Genomic DNA, 19,151 nt, shown 5'->3' on the forward strand with positions numbered 1-19,151 from the left:
CCTGTGTATCTCTGTTTCTATGTCCTTATGTGTCTCTAGATATGTATTTGTATGTCCTTATGTGTGTGTTTGCATGTGTGCCTTTCTGTGTGTTTGTTGTATATGGTATATGTGACACACTTGTGTGTTTATTTGTGTGTGTGTATGTATAGCTCTATGTGTTGTGTATGTCTGTAGGGGGCATGTTCCTATTTGTCTATGTATATCTGTGTATATGGTATGTCTGATGTGTATGTTTGTGTCTTTCTATGTACTTTCCTTGTGTGTTTATGTGTGTGATATGTGTGTATATGTATAGTTTTCTGTGTTTGTAGGCAAGGGTGTGTGGTGATTATGTTTGTAACTTTCTGGGTGTTTATAAGCGTGTGTATGTTGTGTGTGTATGTTGTGTGTGTGTGTTTATCTTCCTCTGTGTGTTATGTGTGTAATGTTTCTGGTGCTTACGTATGGGGGTGCCGTGTTCTCAGCCTTAAGTCTGGAATGCCTCGAGGGAGGGTCCCTCTGCCCTCCTTGTGACCTCCACTTTGCTTCACACACACGCACACACACTTGCACACACACGCACACTTGCACACACACTTGCACACACGTACGCACACACACTTGCACACGCATGCACACGCACACACAACTCCCCTTTCCCTCCTTCAGAACACCTTGCATTTCATTCCTGCCTTTACTCAGAAAGAGTTTTTGAACATCCAGAGGACTGGTTCCTCAGAAGGTTCTGGGACTCAGCAGTGAGCAGGTCTAATGAAGGCCTGACTGCCTTCTCCAATACACACAACCCAGGGAAGAGAAGAAGGGAGGGACCACTTGATATCACAGAACCAGGCAGGTGTTCCCCAGAATGACCCCCTCAAGAAGCAGGCAGGGCCACGTGCTCAGGTCTCTGCAAAGTCTTCAGTCTCATTGCCGGTCTCTGGTCCCAATTAGTTCTGCTTAAAGCTGAAGGAAAAGACATTAGTCCTGCAGGTCCTTCCATTGAGGTTAATATTTGAGGCTTAGGAGGGTTACCTGATAGAACAGATTAAAATCAAAAGAAGAAGGTAGAGGAGGAAGAAAGAAAGAAAAAAGAAGGGAAAAAGGCAAAGAAAATAAATGAAGTTGTTGTTGTTGGTGTTGCTGTTGTTGTTACCCCTGGGGAGGGGTCATGATCTTCACACTGCAGGCACTGATGTCACTGGGAAGTGGCCTCTGGAGTATCACATAAAGCAGTCAGCTACGTGGTTATTCTATAGAGAACTATGGAGCTAGTGGTACCCCATGGCTTTGGACTCACGCCTTACTATCATGCCTCACCTCACCTTGTGGTCACATAAAAGGACCAGGACAAGAGGAAATGCCCCAGCAGACAGCAAAGGTGGGGCCCCAGCCAGGCCACAGTGGGCACAGCTGAGTGGGAGCCACACTGTCGGTGAATGCACCATCCCACGTAACAAACGGCACCAAATGTGCTCTGTAGCCAATTTACTGTCCTAAGGGGGTGTGGGCTTCTTGATTCCATACTTAGAGGTCTGTGTATGTAAACGGTGGCACACACATATAACCCTAGCCCTCTAGAGAATGAAGCAACAGGTCTCAAGTTCTGGACCAACCTAGACAACATATCATGACCCTGTCTCAAAAAAACAAACAAAAGAAATCCAATACGTGTAAGCAGGAACCCTCAAAACCATTCTCATCATTTAATTGAGAAAATCTCGTGCTCATATATGAAGGCACAAACAGTAATTATGCAATAAACTATTTAATTAAGTCGCATGTGCCACAAAGGAGATGTGCCGGGTGCCATGCGCCCTAAGGGATGCGTTCCTAAAGAAGCTTGGTTTGGGCTGGCATTTTAGGAAGAAGAATTGACTGGGTGACTGGTGCTGCCTGCCAGGGCCCTCCAGGCAGATAGAAAGAGATGTGCAAAGGCCCCAGGGAGGGGAGGAGCCGGAAGCCCAGAGAACAAGGCCCTCTCAAGGGCAGGTGGGGCCTCTACAGAGTCTGACGCCACAGAGCGATATGGTCTGTTCCCATTTGAAGAGCTCTCCTCAAGCACCACCATGATGCTCTGGGGATCCAGCCACTCACATTCTCCGCGCTAAGCCCCTTCACTGCTCCAGCTGTTTCTCCTGGAAACTTGGATCCGTTCTCTGGGCCAGAGGTCTCCCTTCTGCCTCCAGCAGGCTGAGTATGCACCCGACACTTCTGAGACACCCACACACACACCAGTTGTGAATCAAAGCAAAGGTGGACATTGTCCATATGGCAGGGACCTCCTAAGATGGGTCAAGGACAAGACATGAAGGATAAAAGTGACCGTGTGGGGAGTCAACGCTGCTGTGTTCTCCACAGCCTTGCCAAGTGGCTCACAGTAGACACTGTGGACTCGAGTTAGGGCTCACTGAAGTGAGTGGGGCGCTTGGGCACAGCCCCGTAGAGCCGGCAGGCCGCAGACAAGGGCGCCTGCCACCTTCGGCAGCTGCTCTGCCATCAGCAGAATCTTCAGTCATACAGCCACAGTCACCTAGCTCATGGCAGCTGGACCCTCACAGTGGAACGGGCCAGATCAACACCCTATCAAAACGATCCTTGAAAATAGTTTTGGAGAAGGCTGGAGAGATGGCTCAGCATTTAAGAGCACTAGACCCAGGTTCAATTCCTGGCATCTACATGGTGCTCACAGTCATCTTGAACTCCAGTTCCAGAGGGTCTGGCACCCTCTTCTGGCCTCTGTGGATACCAGGCATGGTGTGCCATGCATATGTGAGGATAAAACACTCATACACATATTATTTTTTAAAAAAAAAATTAAAGGGTACATATTGCTCTTTCCGAGGACCTGAGTTTAGTTCCCAATACCCATATCTAATAACTCACAACCTCCTGTAACTAACTCCAGTTCCTGAGTATATAATACCCACTTCCCACTTCTGGCCTCCAAGGCACCAACACTCACACGCACACACATACTAAACCTTTTTAAAATGTCTTTGGAGGATGTTACTCTTGGGGACCAACCTGTCATCCCCATGTGCGTTCCACACATGCCAGTCTTGGGGATAGATCACTGTTCCGCCAAGTCCATGGTGGAGTTGACAGGTCGTGTTTAGAGACATGCTGTATTTATAAAATTTGTTATAAAATATAAAATTTATTTCAGTGTAGTCATTTCTACACTCAGTGAGATGCTCACATTGGGTAAAGAAACACAAGAAAAGCTACCCCTATGATTATCAGATTGTCTACTTCCACCCTATTTCATCCCATGTGTCCACTCAGTGGACTGGCCAGTGAAAGGAACAGTCTGGTTTGACATTTCTGACATCACCCCGTCACCTTGCCACGAATTCTAACATGGCCAATACATCACCTTGCCACGAATTCTAACATGGCCACTAGAGAGTGTTCCATAGAGCAGTCCACTCTGAGACCATGGAAAATATGCCTGGACAAGAGCCTCGGTGAAGCCAGGCTGGGCCTGGACTCTGAAGATGCTAATGGATGCTAGCCTCGGTGAAGAGGTACCCAGAGTGCAAGGATGTGACCAGTAGAGCTGAGCCCCGGCAGCAGCCAGAGTTGCAGCTGTCTGGCTGGGCTGACCAGAGCAGCTGGCCAAACCTACCATGGGCTCTCCCTGCAAGGGGTGGGAGCAGGATGCTCTGAGATTCAGGGACCCAACGTGCCATTTCGTTCCAGCGGGACTCTGGGTGGACTCTGAAAGCCCTGCTTCTATTCCTGGAGCAGGAGCCTCAGCCCAGGAAGTCTCTACGCTTTGTTTCACTGCTTCCAAACCGGAAATAATACGTTGCGTTTGGTTTACCTTTTCTGACAATGACCGCATATGAATATCCAGCACCCTTAGCATAAAGGAGTTACCACGCAACCCCGTGCATACAGCTGGGGTGGATGGAGGGCCCCACTTCACCTCATCTCTCCTTTCTGCTTAAATATTATGCCACATCCTGATTAATACCAGACCAATAAAATCATCTCCGCAATCTGGTTAGAGGCTTTTGTCTTCCCAGATGGCCTGCAATGTTAATGTGTGACAATTTCAACAATGAACTAGGACTGTTTTATGGAACTAACATTTGTTCCACTGCTTTTTTTTTTTAGACTCAGAATTTTGACACAGATGGTACAAATTACTCAAAAAACAGAAATGTTCATTTAGAAGGCTTAAATATGTGGTTTTACTCAGGCCATCAGAATATTTTACATTTGCGATTCAGTAAATTTACTAACAACCCTGCTATAATTAAGGTCTGAAAGAAAAAAAAATATCCTCTTTCTCCGGCTTTTTATATCTATAGAGTTTCATTAAAGGCAGAAAAAATACATTATTATTTATTATCCCTGTGCAATGTTCTTATTTCCTCGTGACATATATTGTTCATCTCTGCTCTCTGTTTCCTTCACAGCTTGTAATTGCTGTTGAGGCCGGAGGAGAAAGGGAGTCACTGGCCACACTGCCCCGAGTCTCCCTCCCCTCCATTTAAGAACTGGATAACAACTCAAATTGCCACTTGTTACAATCACTGCATCTTCTAGAACCTTCTATGAATGAAGACCACCATATCTCCTTGACCTCCTGTCTACTCATCTTCAAGGGTGGGTCCCAAGGCACAACCTTCTCACAGTTAGTGAATTCTTTGTTTCTGAAGCTACCCAGGGCCACCTCCCAGTCTAAGGATACACTGCTGCTCTTTCCGCTACTGGCCCTGAGGGAACTCTGCCCAGGGTGCAGCCAGGATAGAGAGAGAATGCACTTGGAGTGTGTGCTTTGTTTTTTTTTCTTATGCTCTTCTTTTCTTTTCTCTCTCCTTTTATCTTATTTGCTTATTTTGAGACAGAGTATTGCTGTATAGTCAAGCCTGACCTCAAAACCAAGAATCTCCTGCCTCAGCCTCCTGAATCCTGGACTTAGCAACACACATGGCAACAGCCAGCAAAAACTGGTTCTTAGCTGGTGTGAGGTACTAGATAGTCATTTCTGTCTATTAGTTCATTTAATTCTCCTCGAAATGTGGTAACTGAGGCTTCTAGATTCTAACATTAGAGTCAACGAAGGCCTCCCAGAGTAGAAGCAGACGGTGAAACTGAGAATCTGTCACCTTGGCCAATGCTGGCAACAAAAGTAGAGGTGGGCCAACTTGTCATTCTAACCTCCAAATTCACTTCACCTGAAAGGGAAATTACTGGCCCATCCCACCATGAAGGTCAGGTAACGAAGGGATTTTGCTCCAAGCTCAGCTACCTACCTACAAGTTCTCTGATCTACCAAACTGAAGGTGGTGAAAGACCTCAGCCACCAACAATGAGAGGCGGAGATCCAGTCCCCACCCACTTCCTAGCTTCCCCGGATTCCTGAATTCAGAACCTGGAAGCTGCATATGTAGGATAATCTATAGAGAAATGAAAGACTGAGTTTGTGACTTTGTTAAGATGCTTAAATGTAACATGAAGGGGGCCTGCTTGTTGGGATTTTCTGTCCTGCCCAGTTCCCACAACCATTTAGCCCCAAAGAAAATCACACACAGATCTCTATAAGTTATAAAGCTGATTGGCCCATTAGGTCAGGCTACTTATTAGCTCTTGTAGCTTATATTAACCCATGATTCTGATCTTTTTGCCATATGGCTGGGTACCTTTTTCAGCTGGCAGGTCACATCCTGCTTCCTTGGTGGTCTATGCTGGACTGGGAGGAATCAACTTCCTCCTTCCCAGAATTCTCCTGTTCTCATTGCATCATTTTTACTTCCTATCTGGTTTTCCTGCCTATACTTAAAGCCTCAGTGTGGACAAAGTATGAGCCAGGGGCAAAGAGCAAGGCATTGGGCATGCAGAGAGCTGTCTGTGGGAGTTGGAAGGCTGGGGGGCTCAGACAGTGGGCTTCATTATCACCATTGTTCTTCTGGAATTCAGAAAAGTCTTCTGGGACAGACTGGTCCTGTGTGTTTCTCTCTTTTGAACCCAAAGACCCTCCAGTTAGGCCAGACCACCTCAGCAGTCTTTTGCTTCTTTGCTGGTATGAACTGGAGAAAATAGAAACCTACTAAGGACCAGAGCCTGGACAGAGCAGGGATCTCTGTCACTGCCACAACCTGAAGAGCCATCTCTGGAGAGATCCATTCCCAACATTGTTCTTTTGACGATAATAACAGTGACAAATCCATAGTTGTCCCACGTGTGGCTCAGAGACCAAAGTTGTAGCATTTGCTTTCTTTACCAGGTTAGAGATTATATTTCCATACTGTCGTCCAATTGTGTAAACAAATTATTTATTTCAACTTTAATGTAAAAAGAAAAAGGCACCGCACCTACCCTCGCTTGTCCTGTGATGATCCTTGCTCCGAGGATCCCTGCATCTGTGCGAGGCTTCAGTTCATTAGCGCATTCTATCAGCACTGCCAACACAAAGTGCATTCGGAGTTTTTAAACGTTGTTTCCATTAAAATCAATCACTCTTCGCAATTAAGCCAATAGTTTCACCATTTTTTTTGCTGTTATGAGCAGGAAGCATCCTAAATATATTGACAGCTGTCTTCAATAGGATGACACAAACAAGGGGAACAGGGCTAAGACTAAATGTCACCAAGGGGAGCAGAGAAGCATCTCGTGCTAAAACTGTATCTCATTTTCATACCCTAGCAGGCATGGAAGACATTTTATTTTTTTGCAATAGTAACATACAGTAATCAATGTTTTGCATATTACAATCAATAACACACTTAAATGTTTAAGTTTTGCATTCTTTTGCAATAAATATTGATATATTACAAACTCAGTAGAAACTGTTCATTGGACTTTTTGTTTGCACTGTGTACTGTATCATTCAGCAAATAAGTGAGCTAAATATTGTTTGTTACAAAACAGATGTCAAATAAAATTATGCCATATGTGCTATTAAACACTTTTCTTATTTTTTTTCCAGCAAAACCCAAGACTTGGTTTCAGAAGTGAATGCATTTGGCTTTTCAAGGATTTGAGGCATGAAAGCAACATCTTTGGAGTATTTTTAAACCTGCTGGCTTTGTGTAATCCAGTTTCATGAGCTAATTCTGAATGCTATTATAGACCTCAAATAAAATATAGACAGAGAAACAGAGAGGCAGGTATGCACTCAAGAATCTAGGGTTAAGATTAATTCAGGACTGAAAAAAAGAAAGGGAAAAATAGACAAAATTTAAAGACAAATCAATATAAATAAAAATAGAGAACTCAGAGTTATTTTTAGGGGACTTGGGACTTCAAGAAGGTGGAAAGGGAAAACTTTACAAGAAAAATTTTTCATGCAGATTAATTCAGGTGTATTTGGAGACTTGGGAATGACTCGGGAGCTGGCTGGTCAGTGAGGGAGAAGGGAGTAGGAGAGGACCACCCCCAGCGAATACTCAGAGAGAGAATGCAAAGGGGGAAGGTCAGTCAGGACACTGGCTACCTCTGAGAGGGACTCACAAGCCAGGAAGGAGCCGCAGGTGAGTGGAATTGTCCTGGCCAGTGTGGGCTGCCCACCCCAGCAAGCCATCCCTGAGCCCAGCAGGGGTCTCCTCCACCCCAGCCTTGTCAGAAGTATTTGCACTAGATGGATGCATCTCTCAGCCTAGAAAAGTGTGAAATTCGAAACAGAATGAGCAGAATGTAAGAAGCATGTTGCTAAGAGCCACTGAGCGAAGCAGAATCTGGAGTCCCGGCATCCTGGCGTTGGCACCCGCCACCCGATGACTCCCACCCACAGATGGAGACAAATGGAGACAGGATGCAGCAAGGCCAAGGAGCAGATCCAGTAACAGGGGTTAACCCAGCGAACCTGGCCACAGCTCCTCAGGAGCATCTTCAAAGGATGCTCAGTCTAGCGTGTGTGTGCCTGGAAGCCCAGCCAGCAGCACTCAGGAAGCTGAAGCAGGAGGATTTCCAGTTCTAGGCCAACCTGAGCTACACAATGAGACCCTGTCTCAAACACACCAACATCTTATACACTTGAACACACACATGTTACACACTTCCTGTGCACATATACACACATTAGGTACTTTCACTATAAACACACATATACAATGTAGATACACAGTATACACACACTGTAGACACATGTTGCAAACATATGTTATACACACTGATATACATAATTATATGTGTATTGTATATACATACCATATACACACACTACACACAGTATGCACATAGTATGTACACAGTGTACATACACATTGCACACGTACACTCATCATCCTGACTCACTGGAGTGGTGGAGCCAATAAGTTTCTTGCTCTTGGACACTCCTACAGAGAGACCCAGACTGAAACATTCTCCACATAACCCCAGTAGTGTGGACCCCGGTGTTTCTCTTGGTCCTCTCAAGGTCTTGAAGCCTCTAAGACCAGAAAATCTAAGACATCGACCCATGGCTGTTTGATGGGAGGTCCTGTAGATAATGAAAGTGCTTTAGTCCTCTGCTTCATCTAGACACCAAGAACAGCAGTTTCTGTTCCTCATCCTTGCATGAAATCCCTCCCTCCTGCCCCTGCGTGCACTCCGGGGCCAGGTGCAGCGTGACCCCCACCCAGGCCACACCACTGGCCTCTGACAGAGTGTACACAGGCAACCTGTGTGTATGAGAAGAGTTCCTGTCCTTGGGGTCCTTAGCAAACAAGGGACAAAGTCGATGACCAAATGTGTCCCCATTTTATTTCTTCAAGGGAGTACATTAGTGGGGTCTCTGTCTACAGGACTCCTTAGAAGATTCCACACTGTGAAGTCTTGTGGTCCATGCTGACGGTCAATGCAACACTTCATCCTTATACACCCTCTACCTCCTTCATGACCCCGCTGGCTGGAGAGGTGGCCCCAGTAAGCTGTCTGTCCCTGAACCCTGACCTCCAGCAGTACATTCCTACAGAAACCCAGAGTGAGACATTCTGCCCACACTCTCAGCACTGTGCCCCTGGTGTTCCTCTTGGTCCCTGACATAGTGTTGACATCTGGCAGGAAGCCAGGTCCCAGGCAAGCTCTTCTGGCAGCTGACTGCATAGCAGATTTTTACTAGGACTGATCAATCTGTTTTAACTAAGAACTGATGGCTTCTGTCCTCCTTAGGCACTGAGTCCATGAAAAGAGGTGTCCTCCGATGGCTAATTGTGGACACACAGTGTCCTGGGAATCGTGATCAGAACATAGAGGGCAGAGCTGACCCCTAAATGACCTTAGGAGGCCTGCCCCTCCAGCACCGAGCCTCCAAGCCAGACTCTGGGTGCAGTAAACTGTCCCGTGCCTGGTTAGCTGCAGTCACTTTAAGAGACTCACCCTCTATCACCCACATGCATTCTTCATTCAGTCTTCAGTCGTGAACCCCTGTGGTATGCCCAGCCCAAGCCTGGACAGCCACAAAGCACTCAAAGCAAGTGACAATGTTATCCACCAAGCGGCATGCCAAAGTTGCGATTGTAGAGGACCTGAAAAAAGCAAGGCAGTGCCCCCACGTGCAGGGCGTGAGCAGGCGCATGGAAGACAGAGCGATCCCATTGAGGAGGAAATGCTCAGGTCCCTCAGGGGCCAGGTCTGAGTCCAGACTCAGCCAGCACCCCTCTCAGTGCTCTGTGGGGAGCAGGAGCACCCACTCCACAGTCTGCCGCTCAGATACGTGTGCAGGTGTGCTCATGGGCTCTGAAGCTGAGGATTCTGCCCCGACGGTGACGTGACTGATCTGCACTGTCAACTCAATTGGATTGTGAAACACTCGGGAGATTAGTGCAGTGCACCTCTGGTGTGTCTGGGATGATGGGTTTATTTTTTTAAGGACAATTAGATCAGGAGGGCTGAGACCTAATCCGTGGCTCAATCCCCTGGAGTCATAGCAGGGTAGTGAAAATAGGAAGTGAGCCCTTAGCTGGAAGACATAGGTCACTGGTGGGGAGTTGTCCTTCGACCCCTACCTTACCCTGGCCTCTTCTGTTCTCCCTCTTCTCTGCTTACTGTTCCCCTCAAGAAGTGGAAAAACAAACAAAACCCAGCCTCTTTCACACTCTCTGCAGCCTTGAGGTTCTGTCCAAGCCCTTGGGCTCAGTCAAACAAGGACTGAGCCTTCTGGAACCCTGAGCCTCAATGAAGCCTTTCTCCTTTATGATGCCGCAGTCAGGCACTCAACCACAGCAATGAGAAAAATGACCAAGATACTTCAGACATCCTGGAAGCTTCATTCTAGGACTCACGTGCCTTTATGCTGGTGTTAATTCACCCCTGTACCCCAACATACCTAACCTAAAACACCCAGTTGAGGAGACCAGACTTCACCCTGAGGGCAATGGGGTCATTGAGAAGGTAAACTGGGAATGACATTATCTGATCAGATCTTTGATAGGAAACTCTCACCCTTCAGATGTTGAAAAAGCATTTAGAATTCTGGAAGTAGAGAGCCCAGCTGGGAGCTATGGCCTGAGGGAAAGAACTGGCCTCTAAGGCAGCCTAGCAGCTGGAGGGTTGAGCAGGTAGAAGGTAGAAGTCCTGTGAGTCCCCCGGCATGAATGAGGCAGTGACCAGGACAGCTCCTGGCGTGCAGGGTCTGGTCCACAGGAATGGGTTCCTTCCTTCCCTGGTGTGGTGGAGGTTGCAGTCAGTAGTTGGATCAGTCAGATTGCTACCCCTTAGCATGAGACTCTGGGCAGTTGAAACAGAAAGAATGGAGGCGAAAAACTGGCTTTCCACCTCAGCTTTGTTATTGTTGTCTAGTCTTATCTTTAGTCTTATCATTTAGTAGTGATTATATCAAACAGAAGAAAAATGGACGTGTAGCATTAGGACCACTGCTCTCATTGGAAGAGCAGGTAGGGGAGAGGGACACGGGTGTTTGCGTCAGAGGCAGTGGGACTCCCTGAGAACCCAGCCGCCATTCCGTCTGGAGGTGTACACACACTCAAACAAGTCATGGGTGGCAAGGGATAGGAAGCCAGCTTGGTGGGACCTTGATCGTCTCATGTAACCTTTTCTTACTCCTGCGTTTAGTGTCTCAGCTACAGTGTCCTGTGATTCTGAACTTTATTACCGGTCACTTTCTCATTGCTATGATAGAATCTCTAAGGAAAAACAAAACAGAAGATTTAGCTCATCTGCCACGAGGAGAGGAAGGTGTGGCAGGGCAGCGTCGGGCATCCAGGAAGAAGAGTGTCTGAGTTAGCAGGCTTTCCTTCCATCCAGGCCAGTGCTCGGCTGACTGGTGCTACACGTGTTTAGGGTGGGTCTTTCTCTCTGGGTTAAATCTCTCTGAATTCAACCTCAGAGGCATGATCAAAATCTCCGAGATGCTTCTCGATTCAATCAAGCTGACCCTCAGGATCTACCAGGACAGTGACCTTGACATTCTGTGCTTAGGTACAAGGGACATTGGATTCTAGCCATTAAATTAAGTCTGCAAACCCAGTAGCCTATATGGCTGACAGATGATAAAACTAAAAGACAGGGGCTAAGGCTAAGAAAGGTCCCTGGCCTCTGACACATCATGAGTACCTTCAGCCGTGACAGTGGAAACTATACCAACCTGGAAAGCCGTAAAGAGAGGAAACCACCACTGCACAGGACAAGATGGGGTCCTGGGGACTATAACCCACTGTTGCTATAGATAGCTATCGTTTATTTTTAACTCATAAATATAAACTTTAAAAAAATAAATAAGAAAAACAAACATAAAAATAAACCAACCACGAGTCTGCCAAACTACAGGTTGTGAAGCCCAGGGTGTGCCCGCAAAGCCTCGCTCTGTGTAACCTGCACTTTTTTTTTTATCCAAAGTTCATTTGTTTCTGCTCTCCAGCTGGACCCGGCAGTTGCAGCCTCCGTAGCTGGAGCCCAGTAGAGTCACCGTCTGTGAGATGGAGAGAAACAGGAACCTGGAGGGGCTTCCCTGGGAGCTAACAAAGAAAGATTTCCGAGGCCAGATCTCAAAATGTTAATCAGATTCAGAGACATAAAACTGACAATTTAATGGTGCTTGGTGGAAACAGAAAATTCTTTAAAGTTCTAACTATCCTACATTGAATTCTAATACTTTTTTAATTATTAGATATAAAATGCTTATAATTTTGAGGGGAGGGAATTAGACTTGGTAATTTATATTTCTTGTTTATACAGTACAATTTGCTGATGAAAAAAAATGTGCTAAACTTATTGATTCATGACCATAATTGTTTAATTATTTATCATTGCAGAATGGTATTAGCATTGCTAATAACGCAGATGTGTGCCAGGGCTGAGGAGTCAGACCAGGCTTTTGTTTAAGGGGTACAGGCTCCAGGGATGTGGCTTTGAGCTGGAGGGTGGCCTGTCTGGGACACGGTGACCCTGGACCTCACCTGTCTCCAAGACAATGACCACAGAATCCTTCATCTGTGAAGCAATGGAACTCACAACCCCACACCAGCACTGCCTCTGAACCTAGAGATGGCCTTGGAGGCTGAGTCATAGAAGCTCTGAGGGTCCCCTCCACCTACTGCCTGGTTTGTCCGATCCAATCACCCTGCATTCCCAGCACAGAGTCCAGGAGAGCTCAGTGGAAATCAAGATCTGTGTGCTAGAGCACGTCAGCCAATGGTTCTATACCGTCCAAGTCCGGCCTGGGTAAGCATGTTACAACCATCGTTAAGTGAGACGTGCTGGGCATCGAGGCTCGTGCCTGTAATCTGGGCATACAGAAGGCAGAGGGAGGCCACCACAGTCTGAGGTTAGCCTGGGCTCCACAGGAAGCCCCTTTCACACATATTTTTAAAAGAAATCTAGGGTGAAAAGAGAAGAGAAGGAGAAAGAGGAGGAGGAGAAGAAGAGGAAGAAGAAATGATTCAAGGACCCAGTCAAGCTGAGATCTCTAGGGCATGGGTGGAGGGCCCTGACCTGGGAGATGGGGCCTTAGAAATTGACACGATAGAGTCAGGTGGCCACAGGAGTCACATCTCTACCCAGAACACAAGTCTTTGACTTGCCAGCATCTTACCCCAGAGAATCTGAGTCTAGAACAGAGTAAAGGAACTGCAGGTGTTGGTATAGCTTGAAGGAAGCTCAGACTGACTTGGAGCAAGTTAAGGGAGGCTATGTCTCTCCCCTCCAGAAACCTCAAAGTCATTACGTGCCCAAATCCTTGTCCTCACTGAAGGAAAGTGATTTGCTCACCCAGCCCACACAGAGAGCAGTAGCCAGTCTCCATCCTGGGTCTTTCTGCAGCCCCAACTCTCCCCCATCTACCTTCAAACAGGATCCCACTCTCAGAGGGTCGTCATTACCGTCTGCTAAGTGTGCTCTGTGTCCTGGCTTCCTTGAAGCCTTGTCAGTTCCTGACCTGAGGGTGTCCAACAACTCTGGGGCTTAGTTCGACCTCGCCTACAGACATCTGTAGCACTGCAGACATTTCCGCTCCCTTACAGCTCCAGGAAGGTCATGTGTGCTGTGACTAACTGTGTGTACTGGAGAGGTCACCTCCAGGTGCCACTTACTAACAAGTGTGAGCATGGCCACTGCGTGGTTTAATTTTCTAATGGCTGTGACAAAGTATCCAACGGAAGCGACTCAAGGGAAGAGGGTTTGCTTGGGCTCATGGTTCAGGGGCTACCGTCCAACAGCAAAGCAAAAGTGTGACGCAGAAGCTCAGGTCATGGTGGTGGGAACACAGGCGAAGGCCATTCACGTCACAGCCAATGAGAAAGCAGAGGCAGGAAAAACCAGACCACTAGTGACCAGGAGGAGATTGTGGGGAGGAGATAAGCCGGTCCATCGGGGAATGGGAATAGAAAGGCGCTCTAGGCAGGCTCTTAGGACCAGGTCATGTAGAGGCAGCTTTCTGTCTACTACCTCAAAGGGGTTGAACCCTGAGGCCAGTCTGCCTTGCCATGTTGTACCAGGGGCAGACTCAGGCTAGCACACCTCTTTACTCACACATGTGCCCACTCTTATGCCCACTCTTATATGCTAGGCAGCCACCCAAGTATGCCCAGAGTGCAGATGCCTCACTGATAACTTGAATTTACCCATCCAACCCTTCCCTTCTCTGACACTGCCATATCCTGTGGGCCCAGTCAGGCATCCAGTGACCCAATGTCTGGCTGTGGTCCCCATTCCCACAAAGCCTTCCCAGATCTTAGTAATGAAATTGGGGAATCACAGAGACAGGGTGGTGGATCATAGTGGGTTCTTCCCAAGTAAGTGTACCCCACCGCCCTCAGTCACAGGCACAGAAAGATCTCATAGGTCCCAGGCAATGTAAGCACACCCAAAGGAAGAGATATCCCTGTCTGCACAGGGAATCTGCCAGCTAAGAAGATGCCAGTGGTACCAGCCAAAAGGACACAAGTACAAACTTGAACTTGGAAGAACAGTGGGAAGTGACTAGGGTAGGGGTGAGGCTACAGAGGTTGGGAGACACAGGCCACAAGCATGCAACAGCGGTGCCAAGGTAGAGGGCATGTGACCAGAAGGACAGGATTAGAGCAAAGGAGAGGGAGCAGGCAGGAGGCATCCCAAGGAGGTGGGAGTCTAGATCAGGACTCTCTCACAGCATCAGCCCATATGTGTGCACTGACATATGCACACCTGCATAAGCACACCCCATGGGGGTGCATGCAGTGAAACCACACCTCCATAGGCTCGTGTGCACACCTCTACACTCACACATATCCACACTCAACATAAACATACCAGTAATAATAACATCAAACCACCTTTATCAAAGGCATCTCTACTGTTTCATCCTCTCAAGGAAGGCGCCTATAAGGTCAGGGCCACCACATGAGTTACATTTGAGTCACTATGACCACAATTTAATTTGGCTTCTGGCTTCAGTGTGCCATGGTAGGGAAGGAGAGCAAAGGGAGGGCTCAGTGCTTGTTGGTGAGAGTTTGCACAGAGACTGTTCACACCACAGCAGACTGGGGAGCAGAGTGAACATCAGGAATCAGAAGCCAACCTGGTGCGTCTTTCAGAGTACTGCCAGGGTGACTTATTCACACCAACAGGGCCCCACCTCCCAAAGCAGTCCAAAATAATGCTACCAGCGAGGGACAAAGTGCTCAAATTATGAACATGCTTAGACTTTCCTATTCAAACACAAAAGCCACCATTAGTGCCATTTTATGGTTTGGCTGTGAAGGAGAGCTAGGAACCGCTTTGTAGGATCCTAGCTTACCCATGGGGACATCTTCCGGTGAAGTCAGAGAAGGCTTCACGAAGCATCCTTTTAGTTAGAGATGCTGAGATGCTGAGAGTGGCTACCACCTTATAATACAAGAGAACCTCAGAACTTCCACGAAGTTGACACCTGGTGGATGCCCTCCGTGTACTGCAGACTCTGGCTGGCAGACCATGGGCTAACTGGCACATAGTTGTGAACAATAAAGTGAGTTTCCAGTTAGACACAGAGACAAGTTATCCACCTTCTCAGAAGGACCAGGGGCTGTCCCATCTACTAGGAGAGGTCTGGAAATGGTTTGAACCGAGAGAAAACCCAAGATGGAGTCACCAGTTATCTCAGAATTCAAGAGGCTGGTCTCCTGGGACCTAATTCTACACCTGGGTGATCACTGGGAATGACATAGGGAAGCCTCTGCTTGGTACCTCCCACCTAGTGTCCTGTCTGGGCTGCTCAGCCCTTCTGTTCCAAGGGATCCGGACCTGACTGTACTATAAGCAAACCCTTTCCATGTTCCCACAGAGCACAGAGCCATTGACTCCTGAGCAAGAGCCTCTCACACTCCCCTTCTGGGAAGACCCATCAAGACGGTGATGTCTCCATGTTCCAAGTGAGACTGAGATAGACCCAGGAAGATGCTCTCATGGGCAGACCAGCTGTCTCCACTCCCAGAAGCTCAGGGCCCAAGCAAGGGTGTGGGTGTACTCAGAGCTCATGCGCAGGGTGGTCCGCACACACAGCAAAGGTCAGAAGCCACCAGTCGCTGGCCTAGACAGACTGCACTATGCCCCCAGACATCCCTGGAACTCCTGAATAACATTCTCAGCCACTCTCAGGACTCCGGAAAACGCCCCTCCCCTCTGAGGTTAACAGGATAAAGGCTGGATAAGAAGCTACTCATTTCCCCAGCTCGTAAGAAGCAATTATGCGACTTTCTAGCGTGGTTTCAAATATATTTTGCAAACTAGGACTCAGACAAATATTAATGGCAGCAAATTACAGTACTTAGCAGAATTATCACCTAGCAAAGAGGCGCTTTTAATCTATAAAAAATATCAACAAAAGATGTAAATATGAACCCCTCGATGGGTGGTGTATCTTGAAGAAAATATACATCTAATCTCACAGTGTGTTACCTCTAATACCTGGGGAGAAGGTTAACAATTCTGAGAAGTTCCCTACGGCTAGAGAATATATTTTGATGTAGATTTGTGGATACCAGAGACTTTAAATCTATTGTATAATCACAGGGTGGGAGGGAGGACCCGGCTACCTATTTCTCCCTGGAAGGAAGGCGGCCAGTCAGGGCTGTTTCTGGGGTTTCCTCGCTTGTTTTCCCAAAGCTCACAGTTCATTGGGATTCAACAGGAGGCCGGGGTCTTGTCCTGAAAGAATAGCCCTAGAACTCAGGACTTTCTGAGAAACACATAGAGGGTGGGGGGACCCCAGACACCAGCAGACCCACCAAAACCATCCTGGGGAGGGGGAAATGGGAGTGTAATCCTGTGAAAAACAAACAGGGCTGTGCAACCGACTGTCCTGACTGGGTTTCTTATCAACTTGGCAGGAGCAAGAGCTATTTGGGAAGACAGGCCCTCAGCTGAGAAGATGCCTCCTCCGCGGTCTGCTCCAGTTCCCACCCCCGCTTTCCTGCCTTGGTTTCCCTAGATGATAGAATGTAACCCATCAGCCATAGAAACCCTTTTCTTTTTTTTTTTTTTTTTTTTTTTTGGTTTTTCGAGACAGGGTTTCTCTGTGGTTTTGGAGCCTGTCCTGGAACTAGCTCTTGTAGACCAGGCTGGTCTCGAACTCACAGAGATCCGCCTGCCTCTGCCTCCCAAGTGCTGGGATTAAAGGCGTGCGCCACCACCGCCCGGCAGAAACCCTTTTCTTCCCAAGTTGCTTTGGGTCAGTATTTTAATCACAGCAACAGAGAGGCCCAGCTGCAACCAGCAAGGACTAGTGAGGAGGATGTTGTAGTTTGAATGTGAAACACGGGTTCATGTGTTCGAGCATTTGGTACCTAGCTGGTGCCATTGTTTTGGGAGGTAACTGAACCTTTAGAACTTGGGTCTCATTGCAAAGAGTGAGTCACCAGACCAGGGACAGGCCTTGATGATGATCCAGCCCCACTCTGGCCCCAGTTTATCTCTGCCTCTGATTGCTGCTGATAGACTGAGATGTGGGCAAGCAGCCTCACACATGAGCCTCCATGAAGCCCAGCATGCCTTCCTCGCTGGAGTGACCAGTACCCTCAAACAGCTAACCTAAACCAATCCTCCTTCTCCCCTGAAGCTATGGTCACAGCAATGAGAAAACCAAGACAGGGGCTCCTAGCCATTTGGGTTTAACACTCCTACACATGTCTCTGTTATAATTTTTCACACTCCCCTTTGCACATCCCCTTGAGGAAAGTTTGGGGGGAGTTAATTTTGGTGATTCAAATCACAGTGAAAGGTTCTGAGAATTCCTTTTCACACTCACCCAATCCATCATCCCCTTTTCATTGTTTCATCCCATTCTTCTCATGGAGTGGGGTAGGGGCTGGCTCACTATATTCCCTATGCCCAGGATACCTTCCATCTCTTCTACTTACACACACACACACACACATTCACAAACATATACTCATCCAAGCAGACACAATATACACAGGTTCACATACACACATGAGCATGTATGCTTACGTATGCACACAAACCTTCATAGACAAAGCCCTTCAGGCTTCCCCCAAGCTGCCTGTTCTTCAGGGAGTCTTCCCGTACCCTCATCCTTCCTCAGACCCCACTCACACCTCTGTTACCTATCCACATGTCCTGGACTTCTTCCTCTGGAACTCATGTTAACACACTCATCGTAGTAGAACTTAAAGACTAACTCTGGCCTCTCCCAAAACACAAACCTTAGGAGGACAAGGACCTGGAACATTGTGGTTTCTTGTTCCATTTTGTCTGGTTATCATGGGTCCAGGGCTACACGTATATTTCAAGAGGTGTGAGTGAATTTGCATATAGCTTTTGGGGGCTGGTCCTTTGTTCCCCCATTTGATCAACTGTATCCCCTAAGAACCTTTTCCCTGAGGCTTGGATGTGGAAGCATCACCCAAAGCTTCCAGGGAGGGCTGTATTCTCATCTTTCCAATTAGACCCCTATGTCTAGTCTAAAGAGTCTTCCAGCAAAGCTGCTGTTCTTTGCTGGAAGAATAGGAGTAGGAATAGGAAGAGCATACGCTGGAAGCCCTACAAGCCCCCAGCAGTGCCTTCCATTCTCATCAACGTTCCCATTCCATCCTCATCAACAACGTTCCCAGCACACACCAGGGTTCCTACAATCCTTCATCAGAACCTTTCATCTTTATCAACCATGATCCCAGAATTCCTTAGAGCATCTACAAGCCACCAGCGGAACTGCACACCCTCACCCCCTCACCCACCCATGTCTGTAGGAGTCTGGGGTTCCCTCGAGCCATTTCCATCCTAGCACTAGAGGTCAAAGCATCTGAGGATCTCACGGCTTGTCCGGCAAATTGGGCTAGGATGTTTGTAATTCAGCAGAGCCCAACTCATAAAACCACACCATCAAGAGAGCTATTTAAACAAGTATGACTCTGATGATTGTTTCTCAAAAAAGGAGGTAATTCTTCATAGTTAATTTGCTTTGCAAACTATGAAGTGTGTCTGGCTTGGGTAGCTGTCTGGGTCACCATCGCTTCTCAGCCACAGTACCTTCCTAATCAGCCCCTACCCTGTTTCCACACCACTGCTCCCAGCAAGTCAGGCCCAGACAGAAGGAGTCTCAGTAGCTGACTCAGGGTACATGGGTGGGATCACGCCACCGAGTGGCAGAGGGAAAACGGCATGGAGCCTGGAAGAAAATTCCTGCCACTCATGCAAAACCCAGGCCTTGGTCCCTGCGCTTTGGAGCTGTGGCTGCGGTCGAGGCTTCGATGAGGTTGCTGATTCACAGAGCTGTGGGTGAACGGGGCTCAGTTCCTGGCTCT

The sequence above is a fragment of the Chionomys nivalis genome, chromosome 2 (genome assembly GCF_950005125.1).
Source record: "Chionomys nivalis chromosome 2, mChiNiv1.1, whole genome shotgun sequence".
Lineage (NCBI taxonomy): Eukaryota > Metazoa > Chordata > Mammalia > Rodentia > Cricetidae > Chionomys > Chionomys nivalis.